The sequence below is a fragment of the Salmo salar genome, chromosome ssa01 (assembly GCF_905237065.1).
Source record: "Salmo salar chromosome ssa01, Ssal_v3.1, whole genome shotgun sequence".
Lineage (NCBI taxonomy): Eukaryota > Metazoa > Chordata > Actinopteri > Salmoniformes > Salmonidae > Salmo > Salmo salar.
Window position 1 is genome coordinate 131667904 of NC_059442.1, and position 19444 is coordinate 131687347.

At 44.4% G+C, this 19444-nt stretch overlaps 1 long non-coding RNA gene across 1 annotated transcript; it reads left to right on the forward strand.

The window, feature by feature from the left end:
* The first annotated feature begins 2638 nt into the window (after positions 1-2638).
* Positions 2639-12798, forward strand: LOC123725150 (uncharacterized). The gene is made up of 3 exons (XR_006757546.1): positions 2639-2845; positions 3352-3582; positions 11663-12798. It is a non-coding gene; the product is annotated as an uncharacterized lncRNA (long non-coding RNA).
* The last annotated feature ends 6646 nt before the right edge of the window (positions 12799-19444 follow it).

Below are 19444 nucleotides of genomic sequence, written 5' to 3' on the forward strand. Positions count from 1 at the left end.
CGAAACATCTTTAGAGTCCCATGATTCATCAGCTCTCACGTTGAAGTACTCCAACACATTGCTAACCATATTCTTGAGAGAGAACTATTTGTGCATTAGCTAATTGCCTGATTTTCAAACCTATTGTGATGATCTAATATGATTATGATAGAATATTTTCACCTTGGCGTCTCAAGCCCATTACTGAGAACAACAACCAGGCGGCGGATGCAAGAGGATGGAGGGACAAGGAGTTTTGAAGGCATTCTCTTTCCCCAGCAGGAAGACAGGATGACAAGGAAAGGGAGTGAGCAAGACAGGTTCATCTATTTGGAGACAAGAGTCTATAACAACATGTAAATGAAGTAGCCTGTGCCAACACTCTACTACTTTCTCTCTATCATGAATAAATATTAGAGGTTCTCACTCTCCCTCCAGCTTGTGGGTGCTTGTTCTCCTCACAAAGCCATTTCTGGCATCACATTCCATGTTGCTATACTGAGCGTCTTTATTAAAACAGTGGAAAAGTAGAAACGGGAAGGGCTGTCCTGTTATCAAAGAGCGGGTTGGATGGTAAACACAAAGTCATTAACCTCCGACCTCGCTCGATCACAGGCTGGGGGATGGTGATCTCCTCATCCCACTGTTTGAAAAGGAGATTCCCAGGAGCTTTGGGAGGTTTCAGAAAGAAATGGGCTCATCAAATTGGCTTTACCTTCACAGTGATAATGACAGTTGTTAACCTGTATAAATCTCCATTCATGTTTGTAATGTGCACGGGAGAGTCCACTCAGAGCAAATACAATGTATTACCTATATCCACAGGGAAAAGAGCAGGAAATTAAATAAATTAAAAGGAAAACAATATATTTGGTTAATCATCATGACAGTTTCCCAATGACTATTGAGATAAAATGGAGAGAGAAGCCATGGGAGTCATGGTAATGTATCGCTCACATATGGTAAGACAAGGAAAATGAGGCGGGGGGCGACAACCTAATGAAACTCAGAGCACCGTGCGGTGCCATGGCTAAACAGGCTAGCAGCGTTTGAGGAGTTGATTTGAGCGGTGTCTCTGGTGACAGACTGCTGTCTCCTTGGCGGTGAGCTTTAAATGGTTTCTCTGTCAGGGGGAATGGAGGGGATAAACTGCACTCTCCAATCCCCAGACCCATTTAGGGAGCAGATGAAAAGACAGACGGACAGGCAATACATGTTCCTCCTCTTTTATTCAGCGCCAGCCAGCTGATAAACAAAACAGCAAATATCCAGTGCATTTCTGACAGCCACTTTTCACCTGCCACTCCACGTAAAGAGACAAGTGGCCCCCAAATTCCCATGTCTTTTTTCTCTATCACTGTCACTCACGCGTTAGCCTTCCAAACTCTCTTTCTCTCCCTCTCTCTCTCTGCCTCTCCCTCTCTCTGCCTCTCCCTCTTTCTATGCCTCCATCTCTCTGCATCTCTCGCTCTCAACCTCTCTCTCTGTATTTGATGGCACAGTGACAGAGGATTAATTCAAGTCAACTGCTGAAAATAACGATTGTATTATGGGAACAGTAATCATTATTTAGAACATGATTAAATATGTCTGCGTCTATAGACTCAGGCCTGTGTGATTTATGTATTTGTTTAGTCAATAGTCTAATGGAAATGATGCCATTAATTATGGATGGTGGTGTCAGAGTGCTGCTGGGAGACAACGACAGAACAAGGCCCTTCCTCTGGTTCACATGGCAGATGTAAGACGACCAATCAGCGGTTTGGGGAATTCCTCAGTCCCAGAATCCATCTCTCTCTCTCTCTCTCTATCTACTGTTCTTTATCACCCTTTTATTCTCTCTGTCTCTCACACACACATACTCTCTCTCATTCTCTCTCTATCTTTCTCTCTCTCATCTCTGAGTAATGTACAATGTCTCTGGTCCCTGGTTCCTGGCTCTTGTTCCTCATTCATCCTATGTGACTGAAAGGTCTTGTTAATCGGATAGAAACATGCTGCTCTGCTCTTGTTAAAATAATGAAATAAGTCATCTCTTGTTGAGCTGGTGAAATACCAGTCGGTGAAATATAACCGTTGTGGTGGCAAGGGAGATCTCTTAGCAAGAGAGAACTAAAAATAACTTGCTTCGTGTATCATTGATTGATTGGTAGATTGGTCTTAATCTCATCAATCTCAAACAGGTATTTCAATACATTATTTACACTCTCACCTATCTTACCCCATCTCCATTCTCTCTCTCTCTGTCACTCTTTCTCTGAGGGATTGCACGGTCAGCCTGTGGTCTCACTGGGAGGTCAGGGGTGGTCCACAGTCCCTGGTCAAGCTTCCCCGAAGTAATTTCCATTTCAATGTCCCACTTCTAATCTATCAAAGATGTGATGTACACGACACAAAGGGTTTAAGTGCTCTTCATAAATCACAGGGCCCCTGTGCTTTCACCTGGGTAATCAGCAGAATTACCCCTCATATCTCACTATCTGTTGCCCCTTGTGTAGTAACACTATTGGCCAGGCCACAACTGACTGCCTCCAAGGCATTGGAAGTGTGTGATAGAGGGTACAGTATAAGACACAATGGCTGCGTTTCAAAATCATAAAAGACACACCCTTGTCCCTTTACCCTCGCCTTATGCCCTTGTGGGAATCCCCGTCACCATCTTGGACAAAAGGTCCAAACGATTAGCCAAACAAGGGAAGTTCGCAACGTAAGCCCCTCAGCCCTCATTTTTGATCGAGTTTGCGAGTGTACAATTATGTTCACCTCGGAGCCTGAAACACCCATAATTCAATTTGCGATGACCGCTAAGAAAAATCTGCCGAAACTTAAAACCTCAACGTCAATATGGATAAATCAACATACGAGTGTAAGTAAAAATGAATGTAAAAAGGTTCAAAATCGTGCTACTAATGCACAAAAACATCTTTTGTAAAGTAATGATGTTTTTGTTTGGTTAGCTTTTGGAAATTGTAGAAATAAAACATTTTCCTTCTTCAGAAGTTCCAGCTAGGCAGGCTAACGTTAGTTAGCTAATTAATTTGCTAGCTATCATACAGTAGGCGTATATTAATAATTATATAGTTAATATAAGAAGACATGCAATCATAATTGACTGTAGCGCATATGAAGCACCCACAAGCTACCGATGACTGAAAACACAATAATCGCGGGATGAGCTAGTGACGAATTTCCAGGCAAGGGCGGTCCATTAAAAATCATTCCTTCCTCCCTCCCTTGCACTTTGCCCTGAAAGTGTATACTCGTCAGACGTCATGTCATCAGAAGTGTCCACTTAATTTGAGGGCTGAGGGGATAGGGTGTGTCTTTTAAGTGTTTGGACTGCAACCAATGTCTATCTCTGGATTTATACAGCCGCGAGGATTATTCATATGGCCCATAATGATGACAACACATAACAACCATCCAGGACCTCTACACCAGGTGGTGCCAGAAGAAGGCCCTAAAAATTGTCAAAGACCCCAGCCACCCCAGTCATAGACTGTTCTCTCTACTACCGCATGGCAAGTGGTACTGGAGCGCCAAGTCTAGGACAAAAAGGCTTCTCAACAGTGTTTACCCCTAAGCCATAAGACTCCTGAACAGGTAATCAAATGGCGGCCCGGACTATTTGCATTGTGTGCCCCCCCCCAACCCCTCTTTTTACGCTGCTGCTACTCTCTGTTTATCATATATGCATAGTCACTTTAACCATATCTACATGTACATACTACCTCAATCAGCCTGACTAACCGGTGTCTGTATGTAGCCTCGCTACTTCTATAGCCTCGCTACTGTATATAGCCTGTCTTTTTACTGTTGTTTTATTTCTTTACTTACCTATTGTTCACCTAATACCTTTTTTGCACTATTGGTTAGAGCCTGTAAGTAAGCATTTCACTGTAAGGTCTACACCTGTTGTATTCAGCGCACGTGACAATTTTCTTTAGATTTGATTTGATTCTTGTGTTGTTGATGTCGATCTTAATATTATTTATACTATTTCTTTAAAGTTGAGATCTGTCACAGGCGAAAACAGCCTCATTGGCTGCCCCTGGAGCATTTGTTATTATTTTAACTTTTGAGGAAATTAGAATCTAGCATAGTGGTTAAAACATTGTTATTCTGCTGCTCTATTGCGTGCAATGATGTTCGACGATGGCAGATGGTAAAAACAGTGCTTATTGTTTGACGTAACATATCGCAAACGGACGTGGCAGTTTCACCGCTATGGATTCTAGCTTTAAGCAAATAATCATTAGCTATTTTCTAGGGCAAATAATTATGATCTATTTAATGACTTTACATTGGGATTAAGACATCCCCTATCCTGGGTATTCCATCCAGAGAGATTGTTATGTGGACTGAGTTTGTGTTCAGCTACGAGCCCATATGGACCGCGGTCTGGTTTAGCTGCTGCGCACACCACACGCTGCACATGCAGCCAGTGTTTGGTGACCGGGTAAGTGGATGTTTGGTGCTCTACGTACCGTCATTTTTCCCTGTCATAGCGCCGCGAGAGAGAGCGAGAGAGAGGGGGGGGGCAGCAACCTTGGCGTGAAATGTTGATATTTCACAAACAAAATGATGTTTTCAACATTGTGAGAGATGGGTGGTTGTTCCAGTGGCTGCCCTTCCCTCATGCCTGACGCGGGTTATTAATGCGCTCCAGTAACTGTTAATTTCACTTTGGAGAAGTGATTTATGGCTTGACGGAGAGGAGAGGCATAATCTAATTGAGATCAGAATGGCTGTTTCTCACACAGTCACGCCTGCACCCTCCAGATGGGGCACCATGATTAATGCATAATGAGCAAATAATCCATGAAATTAATTTAAAAAAAACAATTCTTCAATCACTCGCCTCTCTTCATGGTAGAAAATAATAAATACAAATAGAAATTAGTGTTTTTGTCATTTTCTTCCTGAATAATACTTTCTCTCTTGTTTTTTACACACTTCAGAGGAGATCAGCAGGACAATCAATGGAGAGTAACAGCATAATCAATCTGAGATTGGCTTGTCTGTCTCTACACTTGGTTTATATAACAATAAGGAGGTGCTGGACCATTAATGTCTTCATCTACATGTCTGCATCCCTCAAACCACAAGACAGAGAGAACTGTGTCAACGTGTGGAAATGCCAAGCACTATCACAAGCACCCAAACAAGAACTCAACGTCAAATCAAATTCGCAGGTGCTGAAATACTTCATCCTCCATGGCTTTGGTGGATGTTTTTCTCCTTGGCAGTGTGAAACAGGATGTCAAATAGACACAGCAATCAGTGATTCTCAAAGAATCGGACCAACAACAAAAACAGTGTTTCATGAGGCTGTGCGATCGATAAAATGGGATGAAGGAAGCAGAGAAGTGGATATGGACCAGACGACCTGACCCTCTGGATAGGGACCAGACGACCTGACCCTCTGGATAGGGACCAGACGACCTGACCCTCTGGATATGGACCAGACGACCTGACCCTCTGGATAGGGACCAGACGACCTGACCCTCTGGATAGGGACCAGACGACCTGACCCTCTGGATAGGGACCAGACGACCTGACCCTCTGGATAGGGACCAGACGACCTGACCCTCTGGATATGGACCAGACGACCTGACCCTCTGGATAGGGACCAGACGACCTGACCCTCTGGATAGGGACCAGACGACCTGACCCTCTGGATATGGACCAGACGACCTGACCCTCTGGATAGGGACCAGACGACCTGACCCTCTGGATATGGACCAGACGACCTGACCCTCTGGATAGGGACCAGACGACCTGACCCTCTGGATATGGACCAGACCACCTGACCCTCTGGATATGGACCAGACCACCTGACCCTCTGGATATGGACCAGACGACCTGACCCTCTGGATAGGGACCAGACGACCTGACCCTCTGGATATGGACCAGACGACCTGACCCTCTGGATATGGACCAGACGACCTGACCCTCTGGATAGGGACCAGACCACCTGACCCTCTGGATAGGGACCAGACGACCTGACCCTCTGGATATGGACCAGACGACCTGACCCTCTGGATAGGGACCAGACGACCTGACCCTCTGGATAGGGACCAGACGACCTGACCCTCTGGATAGGGACCAGACGACCTGACCCTCTGGATAGGGACCAGACGACCTGACCCTCTGGATAGGGACCAGACGACCTGACCCTCTGGATAGGGACCAGACGACCTGACCCTCTGGATAGGGACCAGACGACCTGACCCTCTGGATAGGGACCAGACGACCTGACCCTCTGGATATGGACCAGACCACCTGACCCTCTGGATAGGGACCAGACGACCTGACCCTCTGGATAGGGACCAGACGACCTGACCCTCTGGATATGGACCAGACGACCTGACCCTCTGGATAGGGACCAGACGACCTGACCCTCTGGATAGGGACCAGACGACCTGACCCTCTGGATATGGACCAGACCACCTGACCCTCTGGATAGGGACCCGACGACCTGACCCTCTGGATATGGACCAGACCACCTGACCCTCTGGATAGGGACCAGACCACCTGACCATCTGGATATGGACCAGACGACCTGACCCTCTGGATAGGGACCAGACCACCTGACCCTCTGGATAGGGACCAGACGACCTGACCCTCTGGATATGGACCAGACGACCTGACCCTCTGGATAGGGACCAGACGACCTGACCCTCTGGATAGGGACCAGACCACCTGACCCTCTGGATAGGGACCAGACCACCTGACCCTCTGGATAGGGACCAGATGACCTGACCCTCTGGATAGGGACCAGACGACCTGACCCTCTGGATAGGGACCAGACGACCTGACCCTCTGGATAGGGACCAGACCACCTGACCCTCTGGATATGGACCAGACGACCTGACCCTCTGGATATGGACCAGACGACCTGACCCTCTGGATAGGGACCAGACCACCTGACCCTCTGGATAGGGACCAGATGACCTGACCCTCTGGATAGGGACCAGACGACCTGACCCTCTGGATATGGACCAGACGACCTGACCCTCTGGATAGGGACCAGACCACCTGACCCTCTGGATAGGGACCAGACCACCTGACCCTCTGGATAGGGACCAGACCACCTGACCCTCTGGATAGGGACCAGATGACCTGACCCTCTGGATATGGACCAGACCACCTGACCCTCTGGATAGGGACCAGACCACCTGACCCTCTGGATAGGGACCAGACGACCTGACCCTCTGGATATGGACCAGACCACCTGACCCTCTGGATAGGGACCAGACCACCTGACCCTCTGGATAGGGACCAGACCACCTGACCCTCTGGATAGGGACCAGACCACCTGACCCTCTGGATAGGGACCAGACCACCTGACCCTCTGGATAGGGACCAGACCACCTGACACTCTGGATAGGGACCAGACCACCTGACCCTCTCCTCTCCCTTTAGCTGTTGCTCTCTCTCAATCCATCCAGGGTAATGCCCTGGACAAAAGATTAGATGAAAGCAGGACGAGTGTTAACCTCATGGGTTGAGGGGACAAAATGCAAAACGAAGCATTAAGAATATTACATTTACTTAGATATCCACAATTAGCCTTGAATGGACAGAGAATTGTGCCTCGGAAATCACCATTAGTCTATCCAGAGAATCGGGTGTGACCTGTTTAAGTATACTTAAAAAGATGAATGCTCTGTGAAAAGGGACCATGCTAAAAGGAGTGGACCCTTCATCGATTGGCAAAACCATAACGTTTTCATCTTAAAATAGCCACCGCTTATCTGTCAAAATGATCCATAATACTAAACGCTGACACCTTTCTACAGAATATCCTGTATTGATTTTAGGATCCATCTTTCTGCATTATAACCCACCATAGACCACACTAAAGTGCACCTTTTGAACAGCATATTTACCATTATTTGATTGATGCCTCATCATTGAAAGGGGCCATGGGGACATAAGAGTTCTTGTATGGGGTTAAACTTGTTTCATTGGTAATGAAGTGTGGGTTGAGCCTGGAAGGGCTGAGAAAGTCTCTTTGTGTTATTACATCACACTGTTTATTTGCCTAGCAGGACTCTTTCCCATTCTGACCTGCATAGCTTACGTTTCACACATAACCCATTTATACAGCTGCAGCAGAGTGCCTTGGAGGGCCACAGAGCAGGACACTCACTCCCAACGGCTGAGGGAGTTTGTGTACAGATTTATATGGTTCAAACCCACACTTTACATCATGTGAGAAGTGGCTCACATACATCAAGTTGCGTTTTCTTGTATGGTCTAAATGTATGTTTAACAACTGAATTTGCGTCACATTAGCTATTGAGTATTATCTCAATTGTTCAAAAGACGATCAAACATAACTCCTAAAACGACAATATTCACTTTTTTAATGATATAGAATAATTCAAATATTGGTAGAAATATACATATATTTAGATTCCCGGGCACTTAAGTACATGATCCCCCGCCTCCCTCAAGTCCTGAGGCTATTTTCAAGTCATCGGATTCAGGTGAAAAGATATCCCAAGGGGGAGGAAAGATTTCAATTTACTTAGAGAGCAGGTCTGTGCTTCCCTCTCAATAAATACCTGAGGATTGGATTGGACACACTTAAAGTCATTGGCTGTAAATGAGAGAGACTGTGAGGTCACCAGACTTTATAGACCCATTATAATCTGCCTGAGAGTGACCCTGTGAAGAAATTGCTTAGAACGTGTGAAGTATTGCTTTGTGGGGACTGTGGATTGCTTTGCTTTAACACTCCTGTCGTCGTCCCCGCAAACATATACAGCAAACTGAATTATTTAAGGTCATTGTCACATTAATTATCACACTGTGGGTCCAATGTATTGAACCAGCCTAAACACCTCCTCTCTGGTCTGGGTAGCTCTGAATGACCAATTGATAGATTGATTTCTCCATCTATACAGCTCCTAACTATGCTGATGTTCTGCCGTGTTCTACATGTTGCTGATTGGCAGCTTTGAGTATTTCTGTGGTACAAAAACCAATGAAATGTCTTTGATTCTCATGAGTCAGCGTGTCACAGATGCAGATCATTCCAGGAGATCCATGCTGTTTGCAACACGGTTTGGAGTTTTGGTCTGTCTATTGATCAATAAGTCAACAGCACCACTCCAATAACTCTGGAAAGCTCATTCTGCATTTAATTCTTGAAGTACTAATTACTTTGTGTCCCACTGTGCCTTTATTGTGGACCTACTGTATTTTAATAGAGAATAGAGGTAACTTAAGGTTAAATTATGTGTGTGTGTGTGTGTGTGTGTGTGTGTGTGTGTGTGTGTGTGTGTGTGTGTGTGTGTGTGTGTGTGTGTGTGTGTGTGTGTGTGTGTGTGTGTGCGCGCGCGCGTGTGAGTGCATGCGCGCGTTTTCCCTGAGTCTTGGGTCTTCTGGAAGGAAAATGGATTGATCCTTAAGTATGTAATTCTATAATGGTTTACTTTAAGAATGTCTGGCTGGCCTGCTTCTGCTTCTCCCTATGCCATTATCATTATAATTTGTTTATCATTATATTATAAATTCCTCATCTGTCCTTAAGTTGGTATGGAAATCAAATGACCAATTCTAAAAATACAGCCCCAGCCTCATACTTTCATTGCACTCCTTATTCCATGTGACGTATACTCTATTTCTTACTGAATTCAGGAATTAAGTAGAAAGCTATGAAGCAGCCCTCCATTAAACATAAATAAATATAAAATGATCTGTCCATTGAAAGACGACACGGGCTGTAATTAAATCCAGAAACATTCCACAGAGACCTCTTTCACTTGCAAGACCAAGAGACCAATGCACTGTGTTGTTTCTTTTTTCATTCACATTCTATATTTTTCTTATTCTGTAAAGATCTAAAGTTTATAAGACACTGTAACATTCATATTAAACTTACTTCGCCAGTACTCAATAAAAGTTGTGCCATACATAACCCTTCAGTGGCCTCCTCAGATGAGGAATGGGAGGACCATCTAACTCAGTGAATTTCATAAACATTTGACTAGAGAAACATTTTAAAAGTTATCCTTTTTAGATAAAACCATACTAACTTATATTCACGTCAGCAAATAACTGAATAAAACACACTGTTTTACAATGAAGGTCAACAGTAGCCTCACACCAGGGAGGCTCCTCAGAGGAGGAAGGGAAGGACCATCATCCTTCGTGAATTTTCGAAAAATAAAATTAGTGAAACATTACAAAAGTTATCCTTTTTAGATGAAACGATAATAAATATATTCACGTCACCAAATAATTGATTAAAACACACTGTTTTGGAATGAACATCTATAGTAGCCTTAACAGCACTCTGTAGGGTAGCACCATGGTGTAGCCGGAGGACAGCCAGCTTCTGTCCTCCTCTAGGTACATTGACTTCAATACAAAACCTAGGAGGCTCATGGTTCTCACCCCCTTCCATAGACTTACATAGTAATTATGACAATTTCTGGAGGACATCCTCCAACCTATTAGAGCTCTTGCAGCATGAACTGACATGCTGTCCACCCAATCAAAGGATCATAAAATGAATCTAGTACTGAAAGCATAAGCTACAGCTAGCTAGCACTGCAGTGCATAAAGTGTGGTGAGTAGTTGGCTCAAAGAGAGAGAAAGACAGTAGTTTAACAGTTTTGAACAAATTCATTTCTAAAAAAATTAAGGGGAAGCAGCAGAGAGTGAGAGAGAAGGAGAGCTATATTTCATCATATTTTTTTCTTCTTAGTTTACCTTTTACTTACTTAGCTAGGTAATGCAGCTAATTTAGCCTACTCAACAACCTGACTCAAACAGAAAGGAGTACTATTTATGTTAGCTAGCTGGCTAAGGCTATCCAACACTGAAACTCTTCCAAGTCAAGGTAAGCTTTCGGTTTTATTAAGGTATTGCCACCGGGGCCTGCCTGTGTAACTGTTAAACTGCTTGCTGTACACAGTCTTGCGTGATTGTACACATGGATTGGATTGTGTGTTTACTAACACGTTAGTTCTAGTTTGTTACATATAACATTAATGTGGTGACAACTATGTTGTAGGCTGTGTAGAGGTTAGCGGTTATGGTATGAAGGTTTGGCTTGGAGAGGTTATTGCGCCTGGTCACAGACAGCTGTGTGTTGTGCTGTGAAGTCCACAAGTGAAGGGAGGGGCAGATCGCGTAGATGTGAGCAAAGTGATGGTGCTATACACGGCTGCTATGAAAATGAACTGTATGTGCGAGTGATCAGATGCAGGCAAGAGTGTTCAAGGCGATATTGAATGTGTCACTCTGTCACCTTGACTTCTCCAATTTGTCTCTTGACCTGTGGCTAGGTTGTAGCAACCTCATGATGGGTATAGAGCAAATTCTAGTTTAATATATAGTAGCCTAAACATATCGATGTTACATTGAGCTGGGTGAATGGAATATGAATGACAGTCATCCAATATGCTGTAATAGAAATAAGGCCGTGCTCATAAAACATTTTTTTGGTCATCCCTAATCTTGAACGGCACCAACCGCCACTTTAACCCTTCCAATGATCCCAGTATATATCTGTAGTAGGTGACAGTCAGCTAGGATCCCATGTTGAGTTTGTGTGATGGGGGCTGGTGGTGGGCAGAGAGAGGAGTTATCAACCCCCTCTTTAACATCCTACAAAGCTGTGAGACAAATTGTGACAAATTGGTATTTTTCCTCTTTATAGGATTACAAAAGGGCCCCTAACGGGCGTCTCCATGAGCCAGAACCAGCAGACAGCAGCAGCAGCAGCAGGGAGGGAGACACGGGCTGTTAATGAACAAAGAGGCTCAGGGAATTAGCTGCCAACTGCTGTCAGGGTCAGTCTCCTCCTTACCCTGCAGCCAGATCAGGCCATACGGCGACACCTCAGGACAACTGACAACCTCTGATCCTTGACAACCTGACGTGCAGTGGTACATTAATGCTGCTGATGCTGTTACTAAGGTATACTCTTATGATATTGACTTGAGGAGTCAAAGTATTGCAATGATGCCATAAAGATTTAGAGGACGTTGTTAAGTTACCCTTTACATTTTTGACAGGTTTTGGCCTTTGGATATTTTGAGAATAAATGAATTTGATAAATGAACAGGCACCTGTGAATTTATATCTAGATATTGAGTTAAAAAGTATCAATTAAATCTATCCCGTCTAGGGTCAGTAAGTGAGTAGGTCAACAGAGCATGATTGAGATGGTGGCCTAGTTTCTGCCACAGGCTTGAGAGACCTGCAGGGCCGTGCATCCCTGAGAATAGACAGGAGCTGTGTCTGTTTGCTTGTTGTGTGTGCTGGGAGCGAGGTGAGAGAGAGGTGAGAGAGAGGTGAGAGAGAGGCGAGATCCCGCCAGCCTGATGCATCACCTCACACACAGGAACAGGGCCTCACAGTATATGGACCTGATTCTGCCTGGGAAAGTTACTATACATGATAGAAACTTGTCACTATTTCCCTGTTTCTCTCTCAAACCGAGAACATCCTTCTGTAATGAAATCAAACAGCATCCTGGAGGCTTAGCTTCTAGTTACAGTACAGAACACGTGACCACATCCTGCTACAGATCATTTGTTAAGGTTTACTAGTCAACGATACCAGAGATAGTGTAAAGACTAGTGAATGAATGTGATCATATGCCCCTATCCTCATTCCTCTCATACATGAGGAGGGAAAAGCTGCAGGCCCCATTATGGGCCATCGGATGGGGCCACAGTGTCTTCTGATCCCTCCTGTCTCAGCCTCCAGTATTTATGCTGCAGTAGTTTATGTGTCGGGGGGGCTAGGGTCAGTCTGTTACATCTGGAGTATTTCTCTTGTCTTATCCGGTGTCCTGTGTGAATTTAAATATGCTCTCTCTAATTCTCTCTTTCTCTCTTTCTGTCTTTCTCTCGGAGGACCTGAGCCCTAGGACCATGCCTCAGGACTACCTGGTATGATGACTCCTTGCTGTCCCCAGTCCACCTGGCCGTGCTGCTGCTCCAGTTTCAACTGTTCTGCCTGCGGCTATGGAACCCTGACCTGTTCACCGGACGTGCTTGTTGCACCCTCGACAACTACTATGATTATTATTATTTGACCATGCTGGTCATTTATGAACATTTTAACATCTTGACCATGTTCTGTTATAATATCCATCCTGCACAGCCAGAAGAGGACTGGCCACCCCTCATAGCCTGGTTCCTCTCTAGGTTTCTTCCTAGGTTTTTGGCCTTTCTAGGGAGTTTTTCCTAGGGAGTTTTTCCTAGCCACCGTGCTTCTTTCACATGCATTGCTTTTTTTCTCTCTGTATGTACGGAGGAACAATTGCTATTGGTCTTTATTAACGAAGTCATTTGGGCTTGCAGTTGATTTTCGAAAATGCAAAGCCGAATCAACTTCACTGATCTCTCTAGTGTCCTTCCCGCCCCCACATTGACACACAAACACAACACACCATACACCAAAAGGTTATGCGTAAATGTTTCTATAACTGCAAGAGAAGCACGACTTTTCCAACTTTCTCTCACCACTCCCCTGACAGACACTTCTAGGTCTGCACATATCCATATTATAATCGGATTGTTCTTTGTTGTCTGTTGAACCTTTCACTACAATCTCTTCTCTGACCTTGCCATCTCCACCAGAGGCCTGCGCAGCCCAGTCCAACCTGCACTCCGCCTTGTTTGGTTTATTGACTGACCACAGCACCTCCACTGGGTTAAATGGGTTTTCATTTTTTATTGGCAGGCCAATGACTGAGGAGTTTTGTTGAAGCTCTTACGAGTTTAACAGCTCGGGGCATCAATGTGTGTTTTATTGGCTCTCGTAAAAATAAAACGAAATGAAATAAAATCTAAAGAACAACAGTCAGGAGCTGGACATGCCATGACGTCCACTGAGAACAAACAGACAGAGGACATGGGGCTTACACTAGGTGATGATTTACAACAGGAATACATAGCTGCTGTTGATATACTGTATATGCTGATGTATCTACAATTCATACCTTAAACGACATGCGTAACAACTGAATATGCACTTTGTATGAAAACATTGTGTTACAATGCCACCATTACCATCTTACAAAACGTTATATATTTTACACATTCTTCCGTTTTTACAAAAGGTACACTATACTGAACATTTCAAGTGCCTAACAGAGGAGTGGCTTTACCTGGGTACCATTTAACCATCTGACAACAAACCCCTTTCCATTACTGCTACTTGGTCTGAGAAAACTGTCCCACCAAAATGACCACTCTGACCAGAGTGAGGGGTCATAGAAGCACAGTGTCAGATGAGGTCATCACAAGTCCTCACAGAAAGAGCCTTTGCTACGTCAGGTCAGGCCTGAACCAAGGTCCACAGCACCAGTGATCTCACCCTGACCTCTGAGTGAGAGGGCCACACAGAGAGAGTGAGAGTGGTTGGTTACCCAGGCAACTGACACAGCTGAGAGTCCGCTGCGATACCTCCTGGGCTCCTGTAGTGTTTTCCCTATCTATCTGACAGGCAGCCTGACAATAAATAAGTATATGAAAGATGAGGAAGGAGGGAGAGCACAATAACCTGCTGAACTTGAGAGCCTCTTATCATTGATTATGGAAATGTCTCTCCCGATGACCTGGGGTATTATGAGTCTTAAGTATTGATTAAATACAACAGAGAAAATACTTTGGCAGTTAAATCAGAGTTTTATTCAATTAGCCTCTCCCCTTCACCGCACAAAATCACCACTGTTAAAAAGGATTTCATCTTTTGTGTATATACTATGTTGTCTTGAAAATGAAATGAAATGCCCAGCAATGTTAATGTCGGGTGACCTTGGGGCGGGTTGTTTGACCTTTGCCCTTTGACACTGGGGAGCGTCTGGAGCAGTAGTCATGAGGGTCGCAGGAAGGAGAGCCAGGTCAGGACCGTGCACTTAAGTACCCCTCTCTCCTTGGTCCGGCCAGATTTGGCATAGACAGTCATCCTATGATTTGGTATTCAGATCAATAGATTCTCCCAGATTGACTTCATAAGTACGTCATAAGAAGCATTTTAGATATTAGCGCTTTACAAAGTGAGGCTGTCTGGAGTTCATGCTCCTGCCTCTCACTTAAGCTTTCACCAGAGCAATAAACTCTGAGAACATATGGGTGAATCATCCACATTTACAATGAGTCGCCAAAAAATATAACATTACAACAATCGTCTCCACCCCAGGTTCAATAACATAGTGGAGGTGTTTAGAGGCAATGGTTTCAATTCCATTTTCATCCTGAAAATTCCATTACTTGCTGCAATGACTTATTCACAGTAAAGGGATTTTAAAGACATTAGCCCAATAATACTTTTGGGACAGAGTGAATTTCAGGGGGAAAGTTTTAAAATCACTATTTTCAATTGCAGTTATTCATGCAGAAGCGACAACCTTGGGACCACAGACAAATTACTAATCTGAGCAATCCTCTAAAACCAACCAAATGCATCTTGAATGAGACGTGAACCCCTTATTCCTCCCAAAACATCACTGGTCACAGTGAAGCAACATCAGATGTGATCATAATATTACTGTGGCTACAGAGGATGTTCACCTTTTCATCATTTATCATACAGACCTAATATTTAATGCTGTTTCCCCCAAACGCACCAATAGTCACAATGAAAACGCTGTCAATGGCCACATGTGTCACAGCGACACCGCGGTTGCTATTGAATGAGCCGTCTACAGCAATGGAGTGATGGGCCTGAGCAGAGACACCCCTTGAAACACATTTGGGTAATATGGGGGGGGGGGCACTTCCCTGTTTATCACGTGATGCATTTGCCGGATGGGAAGGGGGGCCTACGACGATGGCGGCGCCATGGCCGTGGGAGGGACATTATGTACATAATTCCCAGGCTGCATTTGTCAAAACACAGGATGTGTATAGAAGCTAATGATCCACATGAAATTAATGACTCCATAAAAAAGAGAAATCCACCGTTCACACAGCCATGACAGGATCTTGGGACTTTGATAAACCGTTAAATGACAGATAATCAGGGGGTGGGGCGTCTCATCATCGGGGGGGGGTGGGGTGGGGGTACGCTCCCGCCCCACCACCCCCTAAGATAAATACACTATTAAAGTCAAAATTCTGAAGGAGAAACTTGCTGCTGTCTATATAAGTCAGAGAACACATGCTGTGAAGCTATTCTAGGGTTACAACGATCTTCTTAGAACAACACATGCTAAATCACTGAAACTCCATCACCAATTGGAGAACAGTTGGGCTGGGTCATGCCATTTGATAGGTTAACTGAGCATCAATCATTATGTATATGAAACAAGAAAAGAGCAGTCTTATGACAGCATGGTGTGAGCATTACAACAGACAGACAGAAGGTAAACGTTCCCGACCTGGACTCCTCCAACACGACTTAGCAACTCCTGCTATAAAATAACACCTCCCATTAACAACGCCAAACTGGGAACTCTACACGTAAGCTTTTGACCATTATTCAACCTACACCAACCAGTGGACACTTTCCCTCCCTTCCTACCTTCTCTATACCTAGAGCCTATACACTCCATATCCCACGCCACACTGCTGCTTTAATTTCATTATGGGCATAACACATTCTGAATGCACTTCATCACCTTTTTACTGCCTCCTTAATTCATTACCCTCACTATACTTTGTGCTGGCAATAACTCCACCTTGGTGAGTGAGGGCTATGCATCCTACGTCGGGGATCCAGACCCAAATGAATGTATAATCAGGCTTTGATTTCCAAGGCAGGCTAAGGCCTCCTCAGACAGCCAGGGCGCAATCTATTACTTCACTGGCATTTTCCTAAGTGTCTGCCCCCCACCATGACCCTGACACTTTATCTGTTGGTTTTTATTTTCAGAGTGCATGCTGTCCATGTGTTACTGTAATAGTTGCTATAATTCTTGAGCAACAGGGCTCGTGTTTTATTGTTCCTGAGTAAAAAAAAAAAGGAAGAATGCATTTTATTAAAACCCCTTTGCAATACATTAATGGGCTGACACTGATGTATTTGCATAGAGATGAATTATACTGGGCCGGCTTGACGTGACTTTTAAAATATGATTGAGGAGGTTATTATTGCTGCACTATGATACGTATTAACAGGTTATTTTAGCACGGCTAGTGCTAATAAAATTCAGAACAAAATACTTGGGTGATGAGGGCAGGTTTTTTCACAGCCAGTCTACTGAAGGTGCTCATTTTGTCATTACTTAGCCCAGCCTTACCCTTGCCCTCCTTCCCCTATTCCAAAGCAGGAGAAATGACACAGTCTTTCGCCAAGCAGCGAGCGTCTGCGCAGAGCCCTTTGAATAAGGCCATAACAAACTTTAGCCTCCTCATCAATCACAGCAGTTTGTGTCCCTTTTTTAATAAGAAACAACATTACAGCAATGGGAAGCTGTGCACAAACAGAACAAAGTGAGAATTGGTTATTACTAGTACACAAACACAATATCCCCATAAGATAACCTTTTTTGGTTCCAGGTAGAACCCTTTTGGGTTCCAGGTAGAACCCTTTTGGGTTCCATGTAGAACCCCCTGTGGAAAGGGTTCTACATGAAACCCAAAGGGGTTCTACCTGGAACCAAAAGGGTTCTACCTGGAACCAAAAAGGGTTCTTCAGAGGGTTCTCCTATAGCACCTTTTTTTCTAAGCGTGTCCAGTCACTGTGCTGGTGTCTCTGTGTAAGGATTAGGTTGAAGTGTGGTTATAATCATGTTTACACAAAACTCTATATTTGAGCATCTACATCTGTTCATAAGCCTGTGAAGGAGCGGTGGCATTGACAGAAGCAGAGAGGAGAGACATCATTAGGGGAGATTATCTCAGAATAAATACTTGAGAGAACCTCCCACCCAGGGTGTCTTCCCCAAAAACAGAGTCAGGGGACAGTCGGGGGACATGGTGACAACACCACAAAGCCTAAAGACTGTAGATTTTATCTGACTGACCAAATACACACACACACACTCACACAACACCAGGTAAATTCTTCTAGATTCCAGAAGCACCTGTCACCTGCATAAACCCTCATCCACTGTAGGATTGAGTTAATCATCAACATAAGTTGTAATTTATTTGCTCAAGCAGACAGAGCAATTAACATTGACTTTATTTCCAGGCCCTATGGGCCACTGATTACTACGCTCACTGAGCAGTGTAACACTGCAAGAATGAATTAGTTACATTCTTATGGAATGAGGTGCAATCAGAGCTCTAGACCACACAAAGTTTTTATTCAAGCATAAATGGGAAGAAACAGGGGAGAAGTTACAACATAAAGAAGGGAATCAGTCTCTAATGTGAACACTGTGAAAAGCCCCTGTTCTGTTCCTCTCTGACAGTCAATTACTGTGTGGCCGGATAGGTTTTCATAATGGGGGCTCCCAAGGCGCTCCTTATCACAAGCCTCCAAACGGGAGAGGGGAGAGATAAGGCTGCAGGCAAATGTGAGCCACAATTCACAGTGTGGGATCTACAGTCCCCTTTGACACATGTCGTTGTGCGTAATCTCTTGTAGTACATGGTCAACTGAGAGCCCCATCAATGGGCTCTTTATAAATATAGCCGTGTAAGGCTAACACATTAGTCGCACCACTAAATAGCTAATTATTTTCGGCCGATTGGGAATTCAACAGGCAGGGACATGAAGCCAGAGTTAAAACCTTCAACTGTATTGTATATTTGGGGTATTATGATGAATCCATTTGGGGGTTTTGTTGAACCTCAGCAACACTTTCCCCAAAACATGTTCTTTTCAACACCATGCAGTTAGTCATCCTGCCATTACATTGCTCCAAGCTAAATGTTTTTGAAGACAAAATACCAGAAATTAACTATGTGGCATAAGAATAACACTATTGTATATAACAATGTATATGAAGGGATGAGGCATAGCAAGACTGTACAGGTGAGGCAGTGCAAATGCCCTTTTTAGAAGCAGGGCATTTATTTAGCTACTAATTAACCTCTCCTCCAGGATGTGTTTCATGTGGGAAGCTGGAGACTCCGTAGCATCTGGGTAGATGTAGCAGGATAGCTGTGGTTGGCAGAATGGTGCAGGTGAGCGTTGTCAGCGAGCATGCTGGCTGGCAGTCTGGCAGAGCAGTTGGTCAACAGATGCTGCTGTCAGTCCCCAAGGAACACCACCCACCTTCTCCACACCTGGAACTCACAGAACTAGTCTTCTCCACACCTGGAACTCACAGAACTAGTCTTCTCCACACCTGGAATCCACAGAACTAGTCTTCTCCACACCTGGAACTCACAGAACTAGTCTTCTCCACACCTGGAACTCACAGAACTAGTCTTCTCCACACCTGGAATCCACAGAACTAGATTTCTCCACACCTGGAACCCACAGAACCAATGTTCTCCACACCTGGAAACCACCGAACCAGTGTTCTCCAGACCTGGGTTCAAAATGTTTTTGATTATTTGTTATTTATATACTTATTTTCTGTGTATTT